The following is a 24,584-nucleotide window of genomic DNA, read 5'->3' as shown; positions in this document are numbered from 1 at the left end:
TTTTTTTTAATATTTTATAGAGTTTTTTTGGGGGGCCTTTATGGATATATTTTAGGGTTTTACTTGTGTGTGTTCTTGAGAATTTTTCAAAAAAAAATAAGGTTTTATTTTGAGGTTTAAGGATTTTAAGGTTGCCTGACAGTGGTGATCCATATCTTTTATACCAGCCTTTTGAGACAGAGGTCTTGGATTCTGAGTTCATTATCACGCTAATCTACACAGTGAATTTCTGGACCTCCAAGGATACATAGAGAAAGAGTGTCTCCAAAAACTAGAAAAAAAAAAAAAAAAAAAAAAGGTAATTTTTGGATTCTTCATTGTGTATGTATATATATATATATACATATATATATGTATATATAATACATATACATACTCTCTCACACACACACACATATATATATATATATATATATATATATAAGCACATACATATACACAAACATATACCCATACACGTACACATACACAAACATACACATACATATACATACATATACATATATATGTGTGTGTGTGTATATATATGTATGTGTATGTGTGAATATATATGTATGTATGTTTGTGTATATATATGTATGTGTGTGTGTGTGTAGGGTGTTTAGAACAGCATTTTAGAGATTTTTGGCTTTAAATGTTTTAGAATCTGTTTAGTACTTATGGTGTGAATTTATTAAGATTTTAGGGTTTTTTTCTTGATTTTCGGGTTCTTATTACGGGTTAGTTCATTTATTTAAAGATCTGCAGTTTTACTTCTCTGTGTGTGTCTGTGTGTTCTTGATTTTTTTTGTAGTTGTTGTTTTGTGTTTTTGTGGTTTTTGTTTTGTTTTAATTTGTTTTGTTTTAATTTTTAGTCTTAATTTTCAGTTTTAAGAGTTTTAGAGTTTCCAGGCAATGGTGATGATGCCTTCAATCCTACACTTGGTAGGCAGAAGCAGGAAGATTTCTAAGTTGAGGGCTTGTCTGGTCTACAGAGTGATTTCCATGAATGCCAGTGTAAACACAAAGAATTCTAGTCTCTAAAACACACACACACACACACACACACACACACAAACACAAAAAAAAAAAACAAGAAAGAGAGAAAGAAAGAGTGAAAGAAAGAAAGAAAGAAAGTGAAAATGTGTTTAGTTCATTTTTCAATATTTTACTGTTTTATTGATTTTGTGTGTGTGATTCTTTGCACTTAAGTATTTTTTTCTTTTAATTTTTAGGGTTATATTTTTGGGGGTTTAAAAGTTTTAGTGTTGCCACTGCATTTTTCTCCATGCCTTCAATCACACACTTGGTTAGGCACAGGCAGGTGGATTTCTGAGTTCAAGGCCAGATGGGTCTAAAGATTGATTTCCATTACTTCAAGGGTATACACTGAGAAACCAAGCCTTACAAAAAGAAAACAAACAAACAAACAAAGAAACAAACAAACAAGAAAGACAGAAGAAAGAAAGGAAGGAAGAAAGAAAGAAAGAAAGAAAGAAAGAAAGAAAGAAAGAAAGAATGAATGAATGAATGAATGAAAGAAAGAAAAAAAAGGAAGAAAGAAACTTACAAAGAAATAAAAAAAAGAAAAAAGAAAGAAATTTATACATAAATGTATTTTATCGACATTATTGGCATTTATTTTTTAGAATAGGGATTTTTTAAAAATGGTTTTTATTGTTTTTAGAAGAGTGTTTTAGAATATTGGTTTTCTTGGTTTTTTTTATTTTTGTCTTTTAGATTTTTCAGGGATTTAGTGTATGTTTAGTATTTTTTAAAACTTTTTAGTCTGTTTTTTTTTTTTTTTTTGATTTAGGGTTATATTTTATGGTTTTACTATTTGTGTCTGTATGTGTCTGTGTATGAATGTGTTTTAATAGATTTACAAAAAATTTAAGGTTTTATTTTTTGTTTTGAGAATTTTAGGGTTGCCAGTCAAGGGTGATCCACACGTTTTTTCTCAACTTTTTAGTGAAAGAGGTCTTGGATTTCTGAGTTCATTGTAAGTCTGGTCTGCAAAGTTCATTCCAGGACAGCCAATGATACATAGAGAAACCCTTTCTAAAAAACTAAAAAAAAAAAAACAAAAACAAAAACAAAAACAAAAACAAAGGAAGGTCAGAGAGAGAAAGAAGTTAAAAAGAAAGTAACAGTGACAGAAAAAAAAAGAAGAAACAAAGAGAGAGAGAGAAAAAAAAGAAAGAAAGGATGTAAGGAAGAAAAAGAGAAAGGAAGAAAGAAAGGAGGAAGGAAGGAAAAAGAAAGAAAAGAAAGAACGAAAGAGAGAAAAAGAAAGAAAGAAAGAAAGAAAGAAAGAAAGAAAGAAAGAAAGAAAGAAAGAAAGAAAGAAAAAAAGAAAACAGTAAACAAAGAAACAAAGAAACAAAGAAACAAAGAAAGAAACAAAGAAACAAAGAAACAAAGCAAAAAAGCAAGAAATTTTAAAATAACAGTATTTTATCGACAGTTTTGACTTCTTTTTATTTTTTTTTAGAATAGTAGGGATTTTTTTAAAATGGTTCTTAGTTTTTTTAGAAGAGTGTTTTAGAGTTTTTTTGTTGTTTTGTTTGTTTTGTTTTGTTCTGTTTTGTTTTGTTTGTTTGTTTTTGTCTTTTTAGGTTTTCAGGGTTTTAGTGTATGTCTAGGATTTTTTGTTTTTTTTTAATTAGGTATTTTCCTCATTACATTTCAAATGCTAACCCAAAAGTCCCCTATTCACTACCCCCCACTCCCCTACCCCCCACTCTCAATTCATGGCCCTGGCTTTCCCCTGTACTGGGGCAAATAAAGTTTGCAAGAACAATGAGGCTCTCTTTCCAGTGATGGCCGACTAGGCCATCTTTTGATACATATGCAGCTAGAGTAAGAGCTCCGGGGAACTGGTTAGTTCATAATGTTGTTCCACCTATAGGGTTGCAGATCCCTTTAGCTCCTTTCCTATTTTCCCTAGCTCCTCCATTTGGGGCTCTGTGATCCATCCAATAGCTGACTGTGAGCATCCACTTCTGTGTTTGCTAAGCCCCAGTGTAGTCTCACTAGAGAAAGCTATATCAGGGTCCTGTCCGCAAAATCTTGCTAGTGTATGCAATGGTGTCAGCATTTGGAGGCTGAGTATGGGATGGATCCCTGGATATGGCAGTCACTAAATGGTCCATCCTTTTGTCTCAGCTCCATACTTTGTCTCTGTAACTCCTTCCATGGATGTTTTGTTCCCAATTCTAAGAAGGGCCAAAGTATCCACAATTTGGTCTTCGTTCTTCTTGAGTTTCATGTGTTCTGCAAATTGTATCTTATATCTATGGTATTCTAAGTTTCTGGGCTAATATCCACTTATCAGTGAGAAAATATCATTTGAGTTCTTTTGTGATTGGGTTACCTCACTCAGGATAATTTCCTCCAGGTCCAACCTTTTGTCTAGGAATTTCATAAATTCATTCATTTTAATAGCTGTGTAGTACTCCATTGTGTAAATGTATCACATTTTTGGTATCCATTCCTCTATTGAGCAGCATCTGGGTTCGTTCCAGGTTCTGGCTATTATAAATAAGGCTGCTATAAACATAGTGGAGCATATTTCTTTCTTACTAGTTGGAACACCTTCTGGATATATGCCCAGGAGAGGTATTGCAGTATCCTCTGGTAGTACCATGTCCAATTTTCTAAAAATCGCCAGACTGATTTCCAGAGTGATTATACAAGCTTGCAATTCCAAAACAATGGAGGAGTGTTCCTCTTTCTCTACATCCTTGCCAGCATCTGCTGTCACCTGAATTTTTGATCTCAGCCATTTTGACTGGTGTGAGATGGACTGTCGGGGTTGTTTGGATTTGCTTTTCCCTGATCATTAAGGATGCTGAACATTTTTTCAGGTGCTTCTCAGCCATTCGGTATTTCTCAGGTGAGAATTTTTGTTTAGCTCTGATCCCCATTTTTTAATGAGCTTATTTGACTTTAGTGTTGTGAAAAAATGGCCCAACTGCAGTTTCCTGCCAGGAATCAACTATTCACAAACTGATTGTATGCGGGTCTAATCTATGCATAAAGACAAACATAGCTAGATAACTCTGTCTAAGTTTTGTATGAAGTATTAGCACAATTATAGGATGATTACTCTTGTAATAATCTTAATTAACAATATATGGGTGAGTAGAAAATCTTAAATTTGCAATCAAACTGCAAGCTGCAGTCAATGGAACACTGGCAGTTTTAACATAATTTTCAAGTCTCTTTTGCAACGTTAGGATAATATCTACAAACTTGGGAAAACAAAACCCACATTTAAAACAATTTATCATCTTTAAAATCAATAATATTAGAAGCATTACTATCATATTACTAAGTTTGGCTGCCAATTAATACCTATGAATATATGTAAGCTTTACTGCTTTAATAAAGAGCCATTGCTTTAAACCTTATCTTAAATTTTAGTTTTTAGAATAGAAACCACATTCATTAATATTTAAACTAGAAATATCTTTAGAGACCCTGTCTCTTGGCCTTCCTTATGTCACATGTTAGAAGAACTCTGAAGTTGAGTTATGAAATTTAAGACTATCTTTAGCAATGTAACAATTATTAATCTTAACCAACAACTTTTGAGCTGATTGTGAAAACACACAGAACACATTTCCAATAAAAAAGCACCAAATGAAGCAGTTATATTTAGACCAATCAGAGAATATTGATTTTTGTAGCTACAATCATAGAATAAAGAGCACTTTATAATTTGTCAAATTCATTAATCACGAACCATTTATCAGCTTTTTTACCCTGAAACTAAGAGATTGTAGACTCGCCCTTTTTTCCTAAAACGAACAGTTTTCCAGCAGGGACCCTCCTGCCATATGACTAATTCCTGGTTGAGGCACGTGGCAGCTCTTGGCTTTGCAGATAAAATTTTTTATACCATTATTATTATCCAACATAAAATATAGAACATTCATTCATACAGACTGGACACAAACATACATGAATTGAACCTGAGAACAGATTGGTGCACCAGACATTAGACAACACACAAAAGGGGCCAGAGTACTTTTGTTATAAGGCCCAGAGAGAACAAATCATGGCACTCCTGAAATTAACTGTGCTTTTTAGGACATTTTCCTCCCTCCTCATGATGCAGTTTTTTTATTTTTTATTTATTTATTTATTTTTTTGACTGTGGCTTATTCACCTGAACATTAATTCCCTTTTTAATAAATCCTTTCTTTTCTAATGCCTAAAAATTTAGCTTCTGGGAGCTATGTCTAATTGCCTAACAGTTCCTAGTCCCTGATAAACTTCACTGCTGAAACTAAGTAAATTAGCATTTGGGTTAATGCTGTTTCAACTTAGCCCATACCGACCTTCTCCGGTATAAATTTCCTTTAATTATTTTCTTCTTTTATGGATATCCAAACCAGCAGTGCTTCTTCCAAATGTCCTCTGCCGTTTCTCAGTCCTGTGTTGGTTTGCCAAATGTTGTCTCCACCCACATGACCATATGTGTGGGTTCTAGGCTGGAAATGCACCTTAAAAACCTGGAAGAGAAGAAGGGCTAGAGAGTATGAGATAAAAATGGACCTAAGACAGTCATCCTGATGAAAGCTCAATTTTACTATTCTGCACGCAGTTATGGAGCAGGGGAAGTGGGCCCAATTCCTGCCAAATAATAATCTTGGGGTCCAGTAGCAGGGTGACCACGTGACGGCTTTGGAAGAGCAAATCAGCAAAGCTCCAGCAGTGGGCTAGGCAGAACAATTGAGCAGCACACTCCACCACTGAGCATGCAGGTTTCAGGCTTGGGGACGGGAGACTACAGTTGTTGTTTTGTACTTGATTTTTTTCTAAAAAAACATTAAAGGTTTTATATTTGTGATTTGATCATTTGGGTTTGCCAGGCAAAGTTGGTCCATGACTTTAATCCCAGCAATTCGGAGACAAAGGTAGGTGCTTTTTTTTTTTTTTTTTTTTTTTTTTTTTTTTTTTTTTAAAGTAGAATTCAGGAAGGTCTCCACAGGGAGGTAGAAGACAGCCATTGATACACAGAGAAACGCAGTCTCCAAAACTCAAAGACAGAGAGACAGAGAGAGACAGAGAGAGACAGAGAGAGATAGAGAGAGAGAGGTGAGAGAGAGGAAAGGAGGGAGGGAGGGACAAAGAGAGTGAGAGAGAGAGAGAGAGAGAGAGAGAGAGAGAGAGAGAGAGAGAGAGAGAGAGAAATAAACAAAAAACCAAAAAAAGAAAGAAGAAAGAAAGTAAGGAGGGAGGAAGGGAGGGAGGAAATGAGGTAGGGATGTAGGGAGGGAGAGAGGGAAGGAAGAAAGAAAGAAAGAAAGAAAGAAAGAAAGAAAGAAAGAAAGAAAGAAAGAAAGAAAAGAAAAGAAAAAAAGGAAGGAAGGGAAAAAGAGAGTCAGATAAAAACATAGTTAAAAAGACACAATTCATAAAATATACAAAATTAATTAAAAATTAATGAACAAACAAACAAACAAATGTTTTAGGGATTTTTTGTCTTCATGTGTATTCTTTTTAGATTTCTATGTTATTTTTAAAAAAATTGTTGGGTTCTTAGAAAAGCGATTTAGAGTTTCTTTTTTTTCAGGCTTCTATTGTATTTTTAATTTTTTTTTCTTTTTATTGAGTTTAGTGTATATAAATGTTTGAGTTTTAATTTAAGCTTTAATTGACTTCAGCCTTTTCCAGGGTGATCAGATGAAATGCATGGGATTATTTCAAAATATTTATATCTGTTGAGAAATTGAGAGAAAGTAATAAAAAAGGAACAAATAAACAAAAAAAAGAAAAAAAAAGACAGAGAGAGTGAGAGAGTGTGATAGGAAGGAAGGAAGGAAGGAAAAAATGAAGTGAGGAAGGAAGGGAGAGTGAGGAAAAGATAGAAAAATAGGAAAAAACAAATAAAGACAAGAAATAAAGAAAGAGGGAGACAGAGAGATAAAGTAAGGAAGGAAGAAGTAAAGGGAAACAAAGATAGAAAGAAAGAAAGAAAGAAAGAAAGAAAGAAAGAAAGAAAGAAAGAAAGAACAAAGAAAGGAAGGAAGATAGAAAAAAAAAAGAAAGATAGAAAGACAGAATGTATAAAATAAATAATTATAAATAAATAAATAAATGAATGAATAAATAAATAAATAAATAAATAAATAAATAAATATTTCGGGTTCTTGTGTTTTTTTTCTGATTTCTAGGGTATTTCAAAGTTTTGTAGAGTCTTTAGTGTTTTAGAGTTTCTTGGATTTCAAGCTTGTAGTGTACTTGTATTGTTTTTTATTATTATTTTTTAATGTTGTTAGTGCATTTTAGTGTTTCAGTTTAAATGAATACTTTAATTAACTTTTTTACCATTTTAGTATATTTATTATGGTTTTGTTGTTGTTCTAATTCTTGTTGTAATTATTGTTGTTTCTTTTTTTCCAAAAATATTAGGGTTTTATAATTGTGTTTTCATTGTTTTGGTTTTGCCAGTCAGTGTTGAACATGCCTTTAATTCCAGCTCTTGAGAGGCAGATGTAAGTGATTTTTTTTTTTTTTATTTAGAGTTCAGCATGATATCTACAGGAATCTGGAGGACAGTAAGAGATACACAGAAAATCCCAATCTAAAAAACTAAAAAATAAATAAATAAATAAATAATTAAACAGAGGAAGGGAGAGAAAGGAGAGAGACAGAGAGAGAGAGAGAGAAAGTAATACACACACACACACACACAGACACAGAGAAACAAAAAAACAAAACAAAACAAGGAATGAAAAAGAAAAAGGAAAGAGAGGGAGAGAGAAAGGAAGGCAGGATGGTAGGAAGGAAGCAAGGAAAGAATGAAAGAACGTAGGAAGGAACAAAGGAAGGAAGGATGGATGAGAGAGAGAAAGAAAGAAAGAAAGAAAAAAGAAAGAGAGAAAGAGAGAGAGAGAGGAAGGGATAAAGATAGTAAGATTCAGAAATAGAAACTTAGGGAGAAAGAGATAATTTAAAAAATATACAAAATTTATTTAAAATAAATAAATGAATGAATAAATAAACAAACAAACAAACAAATAAATAAACAAATAAATAAGTAAATAAATAAGCAAGCAATCATTTTAGGGATATTTCGGCTTCATGTGTATTCATTTTAGATTCTTATGGTATTTTTAAAGAATTTGTAGAATTTTTAGAAAAGTGATTTAGAGTTTCTTCATTTTCAAGCTTCTATTGCATTTTTAGTGTTTTCTATATTTTTTTAAAAAATGATTTTATTGTATTTAAGTGTTTGATGTTTAATTTAAGCTTTAATTGACTTCAGCCTTGTCCTGGTGATCAGATAGGATGCATGCGATCATTTAGTTATATTTATATCTGTTGAGAGATTTAGAGAAAGTAATACAGAAAGAAACAAAGAAATAAAGAAATGAATGAAAGAGGAAGAGAGTGAGAGGGAGTGAGAGGAAGGAAGGAAAGAAGGAAGGAAGGAAGGATTGGAGCAATGATGAAGGAAGAAAGAAAGAAGGAAGGAATGAGAGGAGAGTGAGAAAATGATAGAAAGAAAGAAAAAACAAAGACAAAATATAAAGAGAGACAGAGAGATAAATTTAGGATGGAAGGAGGAAAGGGAAACAAAGAAATAAAGAAAGAAAGATAGAGAGAAAAAGAAAGAAAGAAAGAAAGAAAGAAAGAAAGAAAGAAAGAAAGATAGAAAGAAAGAAAGAGGAAAGAAAGAACGGAAGAAAGATAGAAAGAAAAGAAGAAAGATAGAAAGACAGAATGTATAAAATAAATAAGCAATTATAAATAAATAAATAATTAAATAGATAAATAAATATATAAATAAATGAATAAATAAATAAATAAATATTTTAGGCATATTTCGGATTCTTGTGTACTCTTTTCTGATTTCTAGGGTATTTCAAAATCTTGTAGAGTCTTTAGTGATTTAGAGTTTCTTGGATTTCAAGCTTGCAGTGTACTTTTATTGTTTTTCATTATTATTTTTTAATTATGTTAGTGTATTTTAGTGTTTCAGTTTTAATGCATACTTTAATTAACTTTTTTTTTACCATTTTAGTATATTTATTATAGTTTTGTTGTTATAATTCTTGTTTTAATTTTTTTTGTTTCTTTTTTTCCAAAAATATTAGGGTTTTATATTTGCGTTTTTAATGTTTTGGTTTTGCCAGTCAGTGTTGACCATGCCTTTAATTCCAGCTATTGAGAGGCAGATGTAAGTGATTTTTTTTTTTTTTTATTTAGAGTTCAGCATGATCTCTACAGGAATCTGGAGGACACTAAGAGATACATAGAAAATCCCAATCTAAAAACTCAAAAAAAAAAAAAATAAATAAACAGAGGAAGTGAGAGAGAGGAGAGATTTTTTGAGTTGGCAGCTAGCTTGGTCTTCAGAATAAATTCCAGAACAGTGAGGGATACACAGAGAAACCCACTCTCCAAGAAATTACAAATAGATCAATGAAAGAAACAGAGGAAGAGAGAGAGAGAGAGAGAGAGAAAGAGAGAGACAGAGACAGACAGAGAGAGAGAGAGACAGACAGACAGAGAGACAGACAGAAAGACAGACAAACTTACAGACAGACAGATAGATACAGAGACAGACAGAGAGAGAGAGAGAGAGAGAGAGAGAGAGAGAGACAGAGAAAAATAAAGGGGGAGAGGAAGGAAGAATGAAAAAGAGAGAGCGAGAGTGAGGAAGAGAGAGAAGGAGGGATGAAGGGGTGAGGGATGAAGGAAGGATCAAAGGAAATAAGGAATGAAGGAAAGAATAAAGAAAAAAAGGAAGAAAAAAAGAATTGTGATACAGGGTCATTTTTGGTCTCATGTGCACTTTTTTTTTTATTTTTAGATGTTTTATTTAAGATTTTGAAGTGTTTTTAAAGGATGTTTCAGAGAGTTTTTTTGTTTTCAGAATTTTAGTGTATTTTTCATATATTTTTTTTAATTTTTAGTGTTTTGTAATTTTCAGGTTTCATTTAGACTTCAAGGATTTATTCATTTTAATATTTCATTGTTTTCTTTATGTTCTTTTTTGTGGGTGTATTCTTGAATATTTATTTAAAAATTGAGGGTTTTTATTTTAGTGGTGCATAATTTTAGAGTTGGCAGGCAATGGCTGCCCCTTTCATAAAAATGCTAGCCCTAAGGTGAACTGGTAGTGGATGTTTTATTTGGAGGCTATCCTGATCTTGAGATTGATCTCCCAGAGAGCCAGGGATAAACAGAGAAACACAGTTTATAAAAATTAAAAAAATATAGAAAATAAAAGGGAGAGAGAGAGACAGAGAGACAGAGAGACAAGAGAGAAATAGAGACAGAGATACAGAGACAGAGACAGAGACAGAGACAGAGACAGAGACAGAGTGAAAAGATAAATAGATAGATACATAGAGTGAGAAAGAGAGAGAGAAGGAAAAGGAAAAAAAAGGGAAGGACGGAAGGAAGGAAGGAAGGAAAAAAGGAAGGAAGGAAGGAAGAAAAAGAAAGAAAGAAAGAAAGAAAGAAAAAAGAAAGAAAGAAAGAAAGAAAGAAAGAAAGAAAGAAAGAAAGAAAGATAAAGAAAGGATAGTTCTTTAAGTTCTTTAACTTCATTTGATTTCCCGGATTTTTAGAAGAGTGCTTTTGAGGGTTTTTTGTTTTCAGATGTCCAGTGTCTTTTTTTGTTGTTGTTTTTTTTTTTTTTTTTTTTTTTTTAGTTTTTTAAACAATTTTACTGTGTTTTAAGATTTGGGGGTATTATTTTCCCTTCAGCAATTTATTTTTTATTTATTATTTTTTTTATTTTAATTCACATTGGGATTGTGTGTGTGTATGTGTGTTATTGAATATTTATTTAAAATTTGTGGGATTTAACTTTGGTTTTTCATGGTTTTAACGTTGCCAGGCAATGAGGGTCATTGTCTATAAAACCTAGCCCTAGGGATGAACAACTAAGGAATTTTTAAGATGGAGGCTAGTTTATTGCATGGAGTGACACCCAGGATGGCAAGGAAAGACAGAGAAAGTCATTTTCCAAAATTCAAAAAGAAAGAAAAAGAGAAAGAGGGGGGGGGCGGAAGGAAGGAAGGAAGGAAGAAGAAGGAAAGAAAGAAGGTAGGAAGAAAGGAAGAAATTAAGAAAGGAAGATAGCAAGAAAGCAAGAAAGGAAGAAAGGAAGAAAAGAAGAAAGAAAGAGAGAGATAGAAAGAAAGAAAAAACGAATAAATAAATAAATAAATACATAAATACATAAATAAACAAATAAACAAATAACTTTTTGGACATTTTGGACATTTTTGTCTAAGTGTGTTTTTTTGGTTTTGTTTAAAACCAAATTTCTATATGTTTGCTGAACATCGAAATAGAAGACATCCTTGATCATTTATGTTTGAAGACCCATGTGAAGTATCCTTAATGATTAGGTAAGTTTAGGTGTAATTTATCTGAAGGCCAAACCAAATGAAATGATGTTTTGATGCTTTTATGAGAATACAAAAATCCATGTCTCAAACAAAAATTTATAGATTTTGTCAGTTGCATTTAATGTGTTAATGTTATGAACTATAACATGGCAAAGGAATACCTTTGGTGGGCTTATGCAAGTGTTGCCCTTGAGAAATTACACCATGCAACAGACCTACTATGAAGGGATTTATTGGGAGACGGTAGAGGAGTGAGGAACTGGGAGAGATACAAAGGCATAAAGACAAAAGCAAAATCATTAGGTCAGAAAAAAGTGGAGCAGAGAATAGATAGATGGGAAGCTGGGAACAAAGAGAGAGCCAGAGAGCTACAGAAACAAGAAAAATGGGCATAGAGAGGCTGGGCCTGGAACAGAGAGAGGGGGCTAATCAGTTCTTTTATTCTGTCCCACAGTTAGTAGTTTAGTTTGTTTCAAGAAAGAAATATAATTTCTTTCAATGAATTTTGTAAGTAATCAGAAAATATTTTCATCTCTCAGAGCTGGTGGTGTTAATTTTATAGTTTTTATAAGTTTTTTTTGTTGTTGTTTTTGTTGTTGTTTTGTTTTGATTTTTTGTTGTGTTTTTTTTTTTGGTGGGACTAATTTCTTAAGAACAATATAAGCCAGGTATGTTGTCACATACCTGTAATAACACCTACATGCAATGGTGAGATCACCTTGGCCCTAAATATTCTAGACCTCCCTGGACAATACACAACATACCAAGTGCCTATCTCAAAAATGAAATAAATCAATCCAATTTATCTTCTATATTTGTATCTTGTACCTTTGGAAACTAATAAGATAATGAATCAAAAACAAATTTCAATTATCTGTATGATTAAAAACAATAAGAAATGTTAAGAAGTTTAAAAAAAAACACGGCAGTGATGGGGAGGGAGGAGCCTGGGTGGGAAAGTGGACAAGAAGGTGAAGAAAGGAACATGATCAGGTATTGGGGTGTTGAACAGGACTGAAGCACTGAGGACAAGCACAAAGAATGGAAACAGGCAACTTTGTCAGATAGGAGGTGAAAAAACCCTCTAGAATATATCAGAGACCTGGGAGGTGAGAGACCCTAAGGACATGGAGGAGGGATCTAAGAGGAAATGCCCTACAAGGGGGAGAGGGAACTTGTAGAGTCCTCCTCCAGTGGAGGTACAGGACATCAAGTTGAGAGATGGGATTATCATCCCAAAGTTAAAAGTTCTAACACAGAATTGTTTCTGTCTGAAAGAACTGTAGGGAAAAAAAAATGGAGAAAAGCCTAAAGAAAAGGAGATCCAGTGAATGGACCAAATTGAAATCCAGCTCAAGGAGAGGCATCAAGGCCTGACACTATTACTTATGCTATCATATGCTCACAAAAAATGAGCTTATCATGACTGCCCTCTGAAAGACCAAACCAACAGGCGAAAGAGTCAGATGCTGAAATTTATATGCAACCAATGGACAGAAGCTGGGAACACCTGTGGATGAATTGGGGAAAAAAGCTGGAAGAATCTGAGGAAGAGGGCTACCCAGTAGTAGGACCAACAGTCTCAGATTTCCCAGGATCACTCAGACACTGAGCCAGCACCTAGGCATCATACACCAGCTGATATGAAGCCCACAATAAATATACAGCATAAGACTGCCGGGTCTGGACTCAGTCAGATAAGGTACATCCAATCCTCAAGGGAAAGGAGGCCCCAGGGAGAAGGGAGGTCTGGTGAGGTAGAGGCTGGATGGTGGGGACATACTCTTGGTGATGGGGTGTGGGGGCTTGGGGGCATGGGGGTATGGGGGCATATGGAAAGGGGGTATGGGATTTGTAACAGTCAGAGGGTGGACTAGGGGGGCGATAAAGTCTGGACTTAGAAGAAAGATTAAAGAATAAATTATAAATAACTCACTACAATAGTGTGGGGAAGTTTGGTCCAACGGGCTATTTTCCATTCACATATTCTTTTAGATTTTATTTGGAAGTTAATATAAATATGCTCTTATAATTAAACAAGAAAATGATTAGAGATGTTAAAAAATAAAGGAGTTGTATTTTGACTCTAAAGGTATACCTCCTAGTTAACTTTGTAATCACATCATTGAGATTTAACTTCCTTCAGAGAAGCATCAGAATAACAAGGATGAAAGAACCTTTCAAACTCTGTTTTATAGGAGACAAAAAAGTTAGCAATTTTTTTTAATTTGGTTACAAATGTACAAGCAAGTGAAAAATGTGCATGCTTCATTAGTTTGAAGATTGGAAATTAGAAAAGTACTTCAGAGTATTCTCCATGATGTCTCTTTTAAACACAGACATTTTTTCTCCGTTCACCATCTGTATCAAAAAGCATATCTTAGTTGTTGGTCCCCAAGTTCATCAAACCCTAAAACAGAAAAGAACTTCATTAAATAAACTCCCAAGAATACAAATATGAAAGATTCTGTGAAAATGATTTATAGGGTAAGGGTTAGGTAGGGTTGGGATTAGGGTTAGTGTTAGGGTTAGGATTAGGATTAGGGTTACTTTCAATGCTTGTTTTTCTTTTTGATAATTGTTCTACAAAGGTAAAAGGAAAACATTACTATAACAATTCTGTTTATTTTTGGTGTTACTGCCATGCAGCATGAATGCTAAGCTAACAATCAAGCAGTTATGTATCTCCAATAATAAAATATATACATGAGCAAAAATAATTCCATATGAAACATAAAAGGAATAATCTTCCAACTGACTTAAATTTTTGACAACGATTATGTCTAAATATACTTATATTTTTAAAATAACATGAAATAAAATTATGCTACCAATTGTGGGGTAAGAAAACTTTTTTTTTAATGAAAAAGAATTTTCCATAATGCACAGAATGACCTTAGCCTCCCAAATACTTATATTTATAGGCATGCACCATGCAAACATGAACTTGGAAATATCCTAGTCTGGGAAGCTTAACTCTAGCTAGCGTTAATGCTTTTACCATATAATGTCATCATTTTGCTAAATAGCATAAGCAATCCAAGGAGGTAGTTCACTACATCATCTCCGTATCTACCTCCCCCCCCCCACACACACACACATGTGTATGTGCCATGTCTTCTACCTTCTCTTCCATTCTTAAGGATGACATATACTTGTTTTTTTACTAAGTTCAAGGTTTTCCTTTGTCTCAACTATTGTCAAAAGTTACAGCAATTGTAATTTTGATTTTACATTTATGACTCTAGCTGGCCGTCAATGTAATACCTATAGAACTAAGTTTTATAAAGTTTGATTTAGAATGATCACAAGGTCATGAATACTCATGATCAATAAAGATACACTGCCTCAAAATAAAGTATAAAAATATGTCTGAGGACAAATTTTAGTTGCTGATTGGTTTTCTCTAGGTTCCAATCTCAAGTAACACAGGGAAGTAGTAACATAAAGTTCTCTTTGTATTCTTTATGTTGGCACACAACCATGGTAATTTTCATTTAAAAAAAAATATTAAGACAATCTTTTACACCTTTTCTCCTTGGGCTACTACATACCTATTTTGTCCTTTATTCACTGTGATCAGTTTTGTACCTCACATTTCCACTCAAATCATCTTTATTAAGTAAATTGACCTCCAATTTGTTAAGTTTACCTTTAAAAAAAATACACCTGCATACATATGGAGACAAAGGGTTAATATTGGGTGTCTTCTTCGGTTGCACGCTACTCTTTCGGAGACAGAATCTCACTGAACCTAGAATTCATCCATTATGCTACACCTGGTTGCTACGAAGATCTGGGAATCTTCTTATCTCTGAATTAAATCTGAGTTTGGTCTTTGTAAAATGCTCACCAATACACCAACTTTTTTTTGTTGTTGTTGTTGTGTTGGTGGTGGCTTTTTTTAGTTTTGCTAGTTTGTTGTTTTTGGTGATGGTGGTGGTGGTGGTGGTGGTGGTGGTGGTGGTGTGTGTGCCTGCATGCTGATCAGCGAATATAAGCTCGGGTCTCCATGCCTACACAGGAGAAAAATTACCAACTAAACCATCTTCCAGCCCTGAAAATCAATCTTATTTTGCCCATTTGCAGAATATGACACAGTTAGTGATCTTTTCTTCTTCAAAATTTTCCTTCACTCATGGTAGTTTTCATTCTACCAATTGTTCTCTTCCATTAATGGCTCCCACTCACCAGCTGCCTCATGCAGATTTACAAATATTGAAGTACTCTGAGGGGCTGTCTTTAGACTCCTCATTTACATGGATGATCACTCATCCTTGAAATTTCATCCCGAGGTCAATGTTTAAAAATTGCCTTCAATTGGAGTATTTATTTATTTATTTATTTGTTTGTTTGTTTGTTTATTTATTTACTTATTTACTTATTTACTTATTTACTTATTTACTTATTTACTTATTTACTTATTTACTTATTTACTTATTTACTTATTTACTTATTTACTTATTTACTTATTTATTTATTTATTTATTTATTTATTTAGTCTTTAGTTCCTATCTCTTTCCTGGACTGACCCATAATGGTACCTTCATCAATGCCTTCGGAGGCAAGAATTGTTTTACTGTTCATTTCCAATTGAATACTTTCCAAACTATTAACCAATCAAGTAAAAAATAAAATTAGTTAATAAGATCATCGTTGTCTCAGATCTTACTTGGAAACCATGTGATGACTGCAGTGATTGGCACAGTAATGGAGAGATGATATAAAATGTTTTGGTGATATTCTTCCTAAGGAATATTCTGCCAGGACTGTTGAGAAAGGTTTTTTCCATCCACTGTTGTTACTAAATTTGTACTAATTTTAAGATTGAAAGAAAGTATTTGCCAATTTGAGTTGGTTTTCTAATATTAACAACAAAGTCCAGATGACAACAGTAAATAAGCTTTCTCTCTCCTTTCAGCTCTGGTGTATTGTGCTTCATTTTGTAGACACTGGTAATCCTCTCTTCATCTTTCTGCAAATGTCTGCCTCTTGAAAATTTATGATCTGGTCTACCATAAAACGCCTAGTGTTTTTCATTGATATAGTATGTGATCAGTGGTTTATATCTCAGTAGGACTACAACAGAGCCAAGGATAGATAGATAGATAGTGAAACTTAATTTAGTTTCATGTGCCCAAATCAAGGCTTGTTTCTCCATTCCTACTTGATACTTAGTTATACTAGTTTAAATATAAAGTTAGTTATGGTACCAACCGCTGATTTTTTTTTTCTGAATTTCTATACATCCATATCAGACTTCTGAAATGTAGTTATATACTAATCACATAATTTTTTATTGATGTTCTTCCTGTAAAGCACAGTAATGAAAGCAGTTACATTTCATACCAATATGAAAAAGAACACTCAAAACAAATTAAATTAATAATTTCATATTATAAAGAGAAAAATAGCAGTATAAAATTATCTAATGGAAAATCATTATAGATTTTTTCCCATAACATATTATGAGAGAAGTATCCTTTTATATTTTAGCTTTTCAAAATTAAATTAGTTTGTGTGTTTATATATAAATATAAATATAAATAAAAATAAATACAAATGTAAAAATATGAATATGAATACGAATATAACTATGAATATAATGATAAATAAAAATGGATATAAATATAAATAATATATATATATGAGAAATAATTATATTTCACAGTGTTTTTTCATTATTTCCTACCAAATATAAGGTCTAATTTATTTTTCATATATTGCCTCAGTTAAGACTTAGTGTAAAACATAAGTCAATTAAAATATAGAAAATGCCCACATATGTAACTGTAGTTGTTGTTTTTCCATATTTTTAAGCATAATAATCCATAAATTACATTTCTAAGACTATGTGCAGGACTTCTGTATTTCCACAATGAATGTAAATTAAATTTAAAATCTCATTAACAGTTACTTAAAGAAGAAAATAAAATTTTCACAGATTTCTAAGAATTTGATTTAGTTTCCTTGAAGGCATTATGTTATAGGGTTAACTGTTTAGACAAAATCAAAGCCACATATTTTTACTAAAGGTTCAGACGTGATATATTTTTTTAAACTTCAGCCATATATAATTTTTCAAATGATACACATGTGGTCCTACAATTCTAACAACTCTACCTCTTTCGATTTTTCTATTTGCAAAGCCTTTCTAATTTCTGGTTGCTGCCATTGAAAGAATCTTTCATATACATTTCCATCCATTTTTTCTTTATGTGAAGCTTCTTATAAATGTCACCTGTATTAAAAATTAAGGGTCATTTTGAAGAAACTTTAGGTGATTCCATGTATTCATAAAAATAGATATAGATAATAGATAAAATCCATTCAATAATGCCAAGAAAACTTAAAATTAAATGAAAGATATCACCAACATGCTTCATACTTTAGAATACTTTAGGGTTTTGTATGTTCAGATGAAGGATGTTCAACCAGTAAAGTCTACAGAAATGTTCCACAACACAGAAAACAAAACAAAACAAAACAAACAAACAAAAAAAACCCCAAAACACTCCATGTATTTTAGACAAGAAATATCTAATCTTATCTGAATTTTAATCAAAAGATCAAAGGTGGGCTTTAATTCTTCATAGGGAAAAACTTTTAATACAGGCTAATTCTTTTCTAAATCTACAAAAGATAATGCAACTGAAAGAACAAACTTGACTGTGGAATTGTTAGACACATTATTTAAAATATTCAATTTCAAATAAGATGGCAGCCAGGCATATTGGTTCCATTTTAATCCTAGTACTCTGGAGGCAATAGCAGGCAGATCTTTGTGAGTTCCAGGTTAACCTGGTCGACATAGTGAGTTCCAGGACAGCCTGAGCTACAAAATGAGACCCTGTCACTATCAAACCTGAGTTTGAATCCTAGCACCTACATGATGTGCACAAATATCTCCAACTCCAGTTCCAGAGGATGTGATGCCTTGTTCTAAATTCTGCATGCACCATAAAAACCAATGAGAGTATTGGAAAGATAATTCAGCAGTTAAGAACACTGGATCCCTTCCAGAGATCTGAGATTGGATTCCCTGCACCCACAAGGTGGCTCACAGCATATAACTTCAGATGCAGGGGATTCAATGGTTTCATCAAGACTCCACAGGTACCAGACACACATGTTGTACACATACACACGTGAAAGCAAAACAACCATACCTATAAAATAAAATGTAAAAAAAAGTAATAAGGGTTACTTTAAAGAATTCAGTTTTCCACTGTGCCATATAAAGAAAGAAGCACAGAGGCATCCTAGAAAAGGAACTGACTAAATATAAAATTAAAACTGGGTCAATGAAAATATGTTTCATGTACAGAATTTTGTATACATATCACTTAGGTTTAAGTACATGGAACTCTAAAAGTGTTTACATCAATTTTTTCCTCTTAAAATCCCTTCAAAGAAGTTATGATGATGCCTCAATACTTGAGAGCCTACTGTGAAAAGTGGAAGTTCACAAATTAGAATCTAGTACCCATCTACAAAACCAACCATGGATGGTTGTTTCTACAAGAACAGCACTGTGGTTGACAGAGTGAGAATTGCTAGGTCTTGCTGGATGCTTGTCTACCTGCATGTTTGGTGAAAGACCTGTCTTAAGGAAATAAGATGAAAAGTAATAGAGCATCACCCAACATCCTCCTCTGCCCTCCACATGTGTATATATGTACCACAGACAAAAACATACAAAAAATAAAAATTAAGTTTCATTAATGTCATACCAAAGCACCATTTTCATTTTCTGTATCACAGAAAAAAATATTCCACGATGCTAAATCAAAAATATTTGCAAGAGTCTGTGTCATGAGTAGACCTTGGGATCTGACTCTGCACCTAATCCCACAAGAGCCAGAGGAAACTCAACTTCCAGGTGCTCTACCACTCGCAGGATCATAGGAAAGGCCCCCACATCAGGAATAACTGAGTCCCAAAAGATCTAGGGACAGAGGAAATCCTGCCTGTCCAGTGGCCTGGATTTCTTCCTGACTGAACCTGTACATAGGGCAGACCTGAGGTCCTGGCTCAGAAACCACTCTTAAGACATCCAGAGGGAGTCCCACTCCAAGGTACTCCTAAGTGCCCAAGATCACATGATCACAAAGGAAGCTTGACTCTCAAGAGATGTGAAAACACACCCAGGAACACTGGAGTTCTGACAGAAGATCACAGCTTTTAAATGTTATTGTTAGATATAGGGTTGTTTTAAGTTTATCTCAAATTTGTAATCAGGCCCAAGGACTATGATTTCCTTGCACTTTGCAAAGAATCCATAATTCATGATTGCCATTGGCTTCAATACAAGGTATTCAATCCTGTCAAATTCCAGCTTTCTTTGAATAAAAAATTGTCTTCCTCTAACTGTGGGATTTGATAAAATGAATAGTGTGCTATCCAGTGTGTTGCCTCAAGAGTCTGGCAACATTTCTGATTCCAAGAACAGCTTAAAGATAACCAAGGGAAAGATTGGTACAGAGAAAATAACCACCAAGAATGCTGGTGTGTCAGACACTGAAGACTTTCACAGAAGGAAAATAAAAACAACCCCCCCAAAACACCCGAATAAACAAACAAACAAACAAATACACAATAAAAATGATACAAGAGTGAATCTACTTGGGCAGAATGTGAATCAGGTAATCAGGCCATTTTTGTAGGGATTTATTTTGGATTTCTAGGAGGCCATATGAAAATGTAAATTCTAGATGCTCAATGTTTCTGAGTGTAACTCCAGAAGGAACCAGCCTGATAGGGGTTCTATGATGTAAGCTGAGATAGGGTGAGGTCACAGAGCACTGGTCAGAGTGTGCACATCTATTCCACTTGGAGACACTAGAATTCCTTGAAGCTGGGTTCAGTATCTTCACAGTGGTGTGTGAAAGCCAGGTCAGCTCCTGACCCATAAAATTGTTACAGAGCCTTTTGGTGCCTGGCCTGGTTCACAAGACAGAATCTTGAAAACTAGGAAATTTGTTTCGGGTATGTGCATTTATTAAGTATCTTGGACTCCCATGGCTCCTTAAGGCTATATGTTTTCCCTTCTACAGTGAGTAACTGTACATTCTAATTTCTCCCACGTTTGGGATCTAGGAGGGTGGACGTTATAGGATATTTGATCTCCTGAGTTTATTAACCTTGCTAACAATATCTCCTTCACGATTCCACTAATATGCCAAAACTCCCCTTTGTCCATGTGCATTTTAGAAGATATTACTTCTAAATGACTGATATGGCATGGATTTGTTGAGATCTTGTTGAAGTCGGAGATGCAATGGCTTCAATAATATGCCTCAGACTGGGTCTGGAGACACAATACAGAAGGCCAGTTGTGTGCTCTGTTCCTAGGTAGATATTTGTGAATGTAGCCACCTAGCTCAGGGCATGCAAATACAAGAGAGGTATCGTGACCACTCTGGCTCATTTTTTAATTCTATTCTGCTTTATCCTTGGGGGCAATAGACATACCAACTTCCACACTGACCTACCCATTTAAGGAAAGTTTCCTCAGCAGAGGAAAATTAGCTCAGGGCTGAAGAAATGTTTATCTGAGTATGTTAATCTAAGCTCTAGAGAATTACTTGTTAATTTCCCTATGTTCATTTCCTTGAATCCCTTGTTTGTTGGTTTATTTGTTTGTTTAAATTTATTTTGAGTTTCTCTGTGTGTAGCTATGGCTGTCAGACCAGGCTAGCCTTGATGTCACAAAGGTCAGCCTCCCACTACCCCTTGAAATCTGGGATTAAAGACTTAGGTCATGACCATCTCCTATTAAATTCTTTTTTTATTCGTTTGTTTTCTATGTTCGTTTTTTGTTATTTTGTTCTTTGTTTTGTTTGTTTGTTTGTATTGTTGTTTTTGTTCTTTTTGAAACAGGAATACTCTGTATATCACTGGCTGCCCTGGATCTAACTTTGTAGACCAGGTTGGCCTCTAACTCAGAAAAATGCCAGACCCTACTTCCTGAGTGCTGGGAATAAATTCATGCACCATAATGGCTGGCTTATGAACTTCATATTTTGATAAAATTGACTTTAGAAGCACACACCTGATTAGCATAGCCTTCTTCACCTACCCAGAAGTTCTCTTAAAGAAGAGCATTGGTCCAGCATTCTCTCGCACCCCAAACCCATTGCCCTTTAGGATCTCATATTTATGACAGAGGCAACAACATTGTTTCTGGTTTTAACAGGCAAGATCTTCAAACCCAGACAATGGCCAAGTATGATGATTGAACAAAGAATGATAGTCACAAGACAGTGGACCAGGGTTGCTGTGGCCTACTACACCAGTTCTACAGCCATGTAGAAGACAATACCTCTGAAGAGGCTGAGCATGACATCCCTCAAAAAGAAGAGGAGGAGGATGCCTTCATCCCAGGCCCTGAGAATTATTGTCGGCTGCAGAATTTCTCACAGTTGGAAGGAAGGTAATGAACCTGTCTGCCATTGGAAGGCCATAGTTCTAGATCAACTGCCAACAAACCCTTCTCTTCATTTGCTGAAGTATGACGGTATTGACAGCGTCTATGGACAGGAGCTCCACAGTGATGAGAGGATTTTAAATCTTAAGGTCTTGACTCACTATATAGTATTTCCTCAGATAAGGGATGCCCACTTCACCAGAAGCCTGGTTGGCAGAGCGGTGCAACACAAATTTGAGGGGAAGCATGGCTCTGAGGAAAACTGGAATGGGATGGTGCTAGCCCAGGTGCCAGTCATGAAGGACTGGTTTTACATTAGCTACAAGAAGGATCAGGTCCTCTACATTTATCAGCTCCTGGATGACTACGATGAAGGTAACCTTGACATCATTCCAGAGACTCCTCATGCTGAGGTGACATCACATGATAACAGTGACTTCTTAATAGGAAACTGGGTGCAATACACCAGAGAGGATGGTTCTAAAAATCTTGGAAAGGTTGTTTACCAAATTCTTGCCAATCCTTCTGTGTACTTTATCAAGTTTCATGGTGATTTCCAGATCTATGTCTATAATCTGGTGTCAAAGACTCCTTAAGGTGAAAAAATCACAAAAATACAGGCCCATAAACTTGTAGAATAAGAAAAAAAATGTTTGTTTTCCTGTGTTGTCTACCTAAGTGTCTTTGACAAACCCAGTATGATTGCCAATAAAATTTGTTTTGCTCTAAAATTTAAAACGTGTGACATGACATGCTGTGAGTGAAGACTTTGGTGGAAGAGATGGGCTATGGGGAAGAACAGTACATACATCTGATATCACACATGGTAAAATTAATAGGACTTAGCATCTCTGCTCTGTATGGAGGACTGGGATTGGAGATGGGATGTGGAGGAGCAGGGATCGCAGCAAAAGAAGGATGTTTATTAAGTAGGAAAGAAGGATATAACATCAGTAGAATCTCTGGTATGATTGCTGAGGAAGAAACAAAGTTGGTGAAAGAGTGACAAATAAAAGGAATTTGGCCTTGGAACATAAGGAGTAACCCATTAAAATGATCCAAACAGATTCAGCAATTAGAGAGTATCAGGTTTCATTTGAATAATGAAGTCTAGTGAAACTTGTCTCTCTTTTTAATATTTTTATCTTTTCTTATATGTGTGAGGTTAGGACATGTGCTTGTGAGTGCAGTTGACCACAGAGATATGAGTTGTTGGGTCCCCTGGAGCTGCCATTAATGGTGATTGTGAGCCTTGAATATGAATTCAAGAAACCAAATCCAGTCTTCTCGACTTAGAGTCATCTCTCTAATCCCATAAAGATATCTACGTTAAGAAATACATTTTTTACATGCAGAAAAGAAACCACTATGAAGGTAAGAAAGATCAAATTGATAGTGAAATTTAAAAAGAACAATGGACACACAAAGGAGTAGAGGACACTGAGGGATAAATAAATTCAAAGAAGGAATTCTCACAAAATGAAGCAGGAGACTCAGGAAGAATAGAAAGTTCATGGACATAGTCAAAATTGTGCCATATCCACATTGGCTTCTTTTGTTTTTAACAAATAATCAGCCAGTCATTATAGAAGGATGTGGTGTGTGTGTGTGTTTCTTAGAGTACATTTTACCAGAATAACTAGTGAATCCAAATCTAAGAGTATATATATGAGTCTCTCTAAAACATAATAAACACCATGATTTTTTTTATGTTCAGTTCAAATAAGTAATTCAGAAAATAAAATGAATATGCTGTTAGGTAATTTCAGGTGTTGAATAGATCCTGAGTTCCTTCCCTGAGCACTCTTTGCCACTGATGAATCCTGTGATCTTTTGGATATCTGTGATGAATGTCCCAGATGACCATCAAAATCTCCCACACTGGTCTGTTCCACCTGGCTCTCCACCAAACATATGACTATCTACATATCTGTGTGCTACTTCAACCTGTCTATTCCCTTGAAATTCCAGTCTTTTACTTGTCTGTGACCTCCTTCTCAGAAAACATAGAAGGTGTATCGAATGCATTTGTGCTGACATCTTTCCTATGCTGTTTGTCATGGGTTTCAAATGCTTTGATGTTGCCCACTTGGTAGGTCACTTCTCCTGAGGAGCCCCTGAGCTTCATGGGTGTCTGCCTTGGCCACATCTGCACTCTAAGAGTGTCTCTTTGAGGGAGGCTTATCATGTACTCATTCATTGCTGTTTTTTCTCTCTTGAATAAGTTTGTATGCTGCATGACTAGAAAATACTCTCTATTGTTGATTAATTTTGATATCTGGGAGAGTTTCTGTACTAGCTGGTTGTCTTATTTAGGGTTTCATTCATTTGAAAAGCCACCATGACCAAGGACTCTCATAAGGGACAACATTTCATGAGGGCTTTTCAACATTTCATTACATGTTCAGATGTTCAATACACCATCATCAAGGCAGGAAACAGGGCAGTGTCTTGTCAGGCATGGTGGTGGAGTGTAATCTGAGAGTTATGCATCTTGATCCAATTGCAGCCAGGAGAAAAGATTTGTTTTGCATGCAGCGAGGAGGAGAGTCTCTTCCACACTGGACAGAGCTTTAAAGACCCAGAATGATATGCTTCCTCCATCAAGGACACACCTACTCCATCAAGTCCACACCTCCTCATAGGCCAACTACATTCAGACTGCCAAACTGGTTTCATAGCAACTTGACAAGATCTAAATTCTTTAAAGAGGAGGAGCCTCAGTTGAGAAAATGCCTCCATATGATCTAACTCCCAAGTATTTACTTAATTGGTGGGAGACTGCCCAGTCC

This window comes from Mus caroli, unplaced genomic scaffold (genome assembly GCF_978045245.1).
Source record: "Mus caroli unplaced genomic scaffold, Mus_caroli_1 scaffold_31, whole genome shotgun sequence".
Taxonomy (NCBI): domain Eukaryota; kingdom Metazoa; phylum Chordata; class Mammalia; order Rodentia; family Muridae; genus Mus; species Mus caroli.
Note: the sequence above shows the minus strand (reverse complement) of the source record.